Raw genomic sequence first — 6,000 nt, 5'->3', positions numbered from 1 at the left:
GATATAAAATTTTATGATTCCGGATTTTTAAAGACAGTAGGGTACTTTTCCGTAGTACTTCTGCTACTTCTTTTAGAGACATCCTACTCTCCCAAGGTAGGCTGCTGCAACCTCCTGCTGCGTTTGGTTTATAGAACTTTGTCTCTTAAAGTGTGCTATTCAGTACATATAGGGCCTATATTGTTGACTATACTTTTATATCACTAATGGTCACTATCACTAGTAATTAACTTGTCTTCACTTTCACTGCTGAATCCTGGTGGTACATGAAATAGAAATGTTAGCATTAGCAAAGTGAGTAAAAATTTAGTTTTCATGTCCTACTTATTGATGAGTGAACTGTTTATTGTATCTATGTATGTGTTTGTAAGGAACATACAAACAAAAGATTTTCTAAGTTAAGATTGAATTAAAAACTTTCTAAGTCAAAATAAAATAGAATCACTCTAAGTCCAAAGTTGGAAAATTTTGACTAAGTCCAAAAAGTTTCTAATGAAATTATTCTAAGTACAAAATCAATAAATTTTGGCCTAGGAAAAAATCAAAGATTATCTTAAGTACAAAAAGTTAGCAAATTTTGACTAAGTCAAAAAAAAATTTTTTTTTTTTTTAAATTATACCAAGTACAAAATTAGTGAATTTTGACTAAGTCCAAAAATTTTTCAATGAAATCATGCTAAGTACAAAAATAGTGGAATTTTCTTGAGACAAAAGAAATAGAATTACTCTAAGTCCAGACGTGGAATATTTTGTCCGAGATGAAATTTCCTAACAGTTCATTCACAAAGCTACTTTAGAGATTGCCTATAAGTCAAAAGAAGTAGAATCACTCTAAGTCCACTATTGGAATATTTTGACTAAATGCAAATCTCGCTAATTTAAGGATTTTAAAATTATAAAGTATTAGAGTGTTAGAATTATCCTTCACCAAAAGAAGTAGAATCTCTCTAAGTCCATAATTGGAATATTTTGGCTAAGACAAAAATACTCTAAGACAAAATTTTCTATTAAGTGTGGAAAGTGAAATTTGTTAACCTAGTTGGAAAAATCGTAATTATTACAAGTCCGAAATTTTGGTAAATTTCCAACCAAGTTCATAATTTCATAAAATTACTATAAGTCCATAAATTCGAGATTCTCTCTGTAACAAAAGAAATAGAAACGGTGCTAAGTCCAAAAGTGGAATATTTTGCTCAGAGTCTCAGGAATTATTTCTCTGGTTGCATACAGCAATTTGTCTACACTTATATCATTCCAACCGATCGATGTTGAGAATATCTTTGAGACTTTGAAATATTTTGTTTAACTCAAAAAAATTTTTTTTTAGAGGCGATAATTATTTTGATACATCCGCATATAAATCAGAATTGCATTAAGAATATAAGTCTTAGGCATGTATAAGTAAGTGCAAATCTCAGAAGATCGGTTCTAACGGCACCAAAGTATTAGTATAGTTTAACTTGAGTATAAATGCTACAAGTTTGTACTGATCTTTTGGCCCTTTACTACGACTCAAGAGTACTAACTGCTTTCGGCATATTGTTTCAGAAACATGGCTCCAAAGACAATATGTATCCCAACTAACAGCGTTTCCCGTGTTCTATAGGATTTGCTCCTAAGTTTTCATTTAATAAGACAGTTCAAAATGGTCCTTTACAAATAGTATTTTGATAGCTTATAAATGAAAAGTTACTCCATGCTTGATTCTTAATAAGTTCTGGTTTAAGTATCAAAGATTCAAGTATTTCAACACTTAGAGAATTTTCGAATAAGTAAAAATCATACCAAGTCCGAAGATTTATATATATACTCCGCCACCTAGCACAACTCCTAAATTTCAAAATTCTGACTAAGTCCAGAAATCAAAATTTTGCACATAGCTCAATCATAGATTATTCCAACCCAAGTGTTTTACTAAAGAGAGGCGGACATGGAGGTGCCGGTGTGCTGGTATTCTCTAGGGCCTCTAGAGTGTCAACCAGTGCGAGTGTCCTTATAGGGCGGCGACCAATGGCCACAAATATGCTAGCATTCTCTAGGGCCTCTAGAGTGTCGGCTAGTGCAACTGCTCGTACACGAGGCTCTCAATTGCATTTGTGTCGTGCCTTTCAGTCCCTATCTCTTCAAACGCCTCATAGTCCTAACCTTGCTCTCAAATAGTATCACAGGTTTTGGTAAATCCGATTTTGCCATAGCTACAATTATTCGATTTTGGTAAAAATACCTGCCTTAGGCGGTTCGGGTACGGTAAGGAAAAAAAGAAAAAAAATTTATGAAGTAAAATTTTTCTAAGATACAACCGGTAAGTTGCACCATTGTGTGTGCGAATGGGGCGTTTGTCCATATTTAGGTATGGAGACCGCTCTTCTATGAGTACTACTAAAACCTAATTTTAATGCAATACACATAGACATTCTCATCATCGGTTCGCTTATTTAGAATGCTTAACCCTCTATTCCCACAAGTATAATACGAATTTGGTTGAGCTGGTGGAAGCTCAACAAAAGACCCACGCGAAGTATTATGTTGCTTTAACCTAAGAATAAATGGTTGGTTTTGATATTCGATTAGAATCATATAAGTATATTAAGTATTAAGGAAGGAAAATGTTTTTATAAAGTGTATTTATATCACAAGTGCATAAGTTAAGTATGGAAATATTTACAGGATAAGTGTTAAAATTATAAGTAGAGTAGGACAGAAATGTGCCCTAAGTCCCAAGCAGTGAATTGTGCTAAGTGTTAGAGTTCTAACATAAGGCCTGAGCTCAATTCATGCTAAGTACTAAGGGGCCTAAATTTAAACTACAATGCATGCCAAACAACTAAGTCATTACCTTTTTAAAGCCAGAAAGAGAAGTTGATGGTAGGAGAGTTAGTAAATAACTGAATAAATTCAAGAGGTACATGCTATAACATTAGCTCTGGACCAGGATTTTAGTGTTTGTCTGTGCAATTAAATATCTGTGTGTTAATATGTGACGTAAATCAGGCATAGTTGTAGGCATACATATATGTACTGGTTGTTTATATGATTACATTAACTATAAACATAATATCTTTAATAAACATATACTATTAGCAAATCACATACAGATTACCATGAATAGGCTTTCGTTACCTATATATGGTGTCATATAGGTAGAAACAGGCCTATGAATGCATAAATTGATACAAATAATGCCTTGGGCCTAGCTAAAGTAATTGTGTCTTGCCCCTGAGTGCTACTAGTTAATTGCAGGGCACGTGTCAATCAAAGGTTCATAATATGATCTATATAGTGTTGATTTTATATCAAGCATAGATAGATAGTTGTGGATGCGAAGCATTTCTGTAAAAGTCTCATATGTACGTTCAAAGAATTTGAAAATTGAGGATCGCATCTCCATTCTAATGTAAATTGATGTACACATCCAATAAAATACAAAAAAAGAATTAACAATCTGAATATCAATCCTAGGAATGGGAAAATATATTTGAAAATGTTGGGTACCAGTATAATTTAGCGTCCAATTTCCTCTCCCTTTCTACATTTCTATGGTGCTTGTCTAATAGGCGTTAAACTACATATGTAATATGTAGGGACCTAAAGGGAAAAGACGATTTATGTTGATACACAAAATTACCCCTTCTGTAGATTTTAATTAGTGGTTTATACGTTTGGTCACTCAACTCATTGAACCATCCAATTAAAAATCAATAAAAGTCCCCAAAATTGTTAAACCAACGAATAAGAAAACTTTATCACAAAACTTTGGGTAATAGTGTAATAAACAGCAAAACCTTCCCTCTCTCCCTGGTAATATGATATCAAGCATGAATTGAATATACATACAAAAAAAATTGGTCATCACCACCGTCAACCCAGGGACAGGGACAGCTTTTCTGAAGAAAAAAATAATATAATAGGACAGGAATATTATGACTAAAAAGATATTTCTTCAAGTCAGCCTAACCAATGATTCTTAATAATTTTTATGTAAATATCCTTAACCCTTACAGATCGTGGGGGGGGTCATATTGACCCCCCCCCCCCCCTCTATTTTTTCAATGTCATTATTTTTGTAGGTAAGATAGAGAGTTGTGACTTCATGACTTTTTAAGTTTAGTAATTATACGTCGGCAAGAGTTGATTTTATTAGGATATCGGGTCTGTGTCGGTCGTGGTGTCCGGTCAAAGTCGGTTGGGTAGCACCAAAATTTTAAAAAAATTCTAAATAAATCTTAATTTCTACATTATGACTTTGTATATAAGGTAGAAACCTAAAATTTTTTTGGTGAATGAGAAAAGTGGTGTTATGACCGTTTGACCGCACCCTGACTTTATGACCGATTTTTGTCCGGCTTTTACTACAGACATATATCATGAATATCGTGACTTCTATTACAGCTAGAGACCTATAAATTTTTGTGGTAAATCCTTGAGCAATAATTAACAGATAAAAATATTAATTGGCGCCGCCAACCGCCGTTTTACCGCCGTAACCGCCGAAAATGGCGGTCTCCGTTATTTGCCCTTTTTTGCGATGATCAGAAAAAGTAATTTTTTTGTTATGAAAAATAAAAGTTCGTCTTAAAATTTGGTCATCCTAGCTGCTGGACGCTAAAAAGCGGCTAAAGAGCGGCCTGATCGCTATGACTAGAAAAAGTAATTTTCCCTAAAAATACACATGAACCACCAGAAAAAAATTTTACGTCTTTATCTGTAACAGAAGCCGAGATAGAGGGGGGGGGGTCAATATGACCCCCCCCCCCCCCAATCTACCCTTACAGATCGGGGGGGGGGGGGCTCAAAGAGCCCCCCCACTCTAGTTTTTTCAATCTCATTTTTTTGTAGGTAAGATGGAGAGCTGTAACTTCATGACTTTTTAAGTTTAGTAATTATACGTCGGCAAGAGTTGATTTTATTAGGATATCTGGTCTGTGTCGGTCGTGGTGTCCGGTCAAAGTCGGTTGGGTAGAAAAAAAATTAGAAAAAATTCTAAATAAATCTTAATTTCTACATTATGACTTTTGTGTATAAAGTAGAAACCTAAAATTTTTTTGGTGAATACTTAGATATCTATGACCATCTGAGAAAAGTGGTGTTATGACCGTTTGAACGCTCCCTGACCGAATTTATGATCAATTTTTGTCTGGCTTTTACTACAGACATATATAATGAATATCGTGGCTTCTATTACAGCTAGAGACCTATAATTTTTTTTGGTAAATCCTTGAGCAATAATAAACAGATAAAAATATTAATTTGCGCCGGCAACCGCCGTTTTACCGCCGTAACCGCCGAAAATTGCGGTTTCCGTTATTTGCCGTTTTTTGGCGATGATCAGAAACAGTAATTTTTTTGTTATGAAAAAAAAAGGTTCGTCCTAAAATTTGGTCATCCTAGCTGCAAAATTGGCCGCTCTACAGCTGTTTTAAAATTTAGCGGCTGGCTGCTAAAAAGCGGCTAAGGAGCGGTCTGACTGCTATGACTAAAAAAAGTAATTTTCTCTAAAAATACACATGAACCACCAGAAAAAAATTTTACGTCTTTATCTGTACCAGGAGCCGAGATAGAGGGGGGGGCTCTTTGAGCCCCCCCCCCCCCCCCCGATCTATTAAGGTGGGAATTGGGGCCCGATCTGTAAGGGTTAATTAAGGTGGGAATAGGGGCCCGATCTGTAAGGGTTAAGTAACACGATGTTTGTGTGTTTGTCTGTCTGTCTGTACAGAATGATTTCGATAACCGCTTAACTTATATGGTTCTCCTTTACAATGTAGCTTCTCGTAGGTCCTTGGGAAGGTTTATAGCTAAAGAAGGGAAGGGGGGGGGGGGGGATACCATCACCCTTTCAGAAAAATCGCCCCAAGAAAAATGCATTCCCATATAAACAACCCCTTAAATAGTGGATGTAAATATTCATTTATGTCCCTGGTATCTCATTTATATCCCTGGTATGATTTTAGAAGATTTTAAATTTTTTTGGAAGATTTTATAATTTTTATTAATTACTAAAAG

The sequence above is a fragment of the Acartia tonsa genome, chromosome 10 (assembly GCF_053477335.1).
Source record: "Acartia tonsa isolate MP-2025a chromosome 10, ASM5347733v1, whole genome shotgun sequence".
In the NCBI taxonomy this organism is placed as follows: Eukaryota; Metazoa; Arthropoda; class Copepoda; order Calanoida; family Acartiidae; genus Acartia; species Acartia tonsa.
This window is presented reverse-complemented; position numbering follows the sequence as displayed.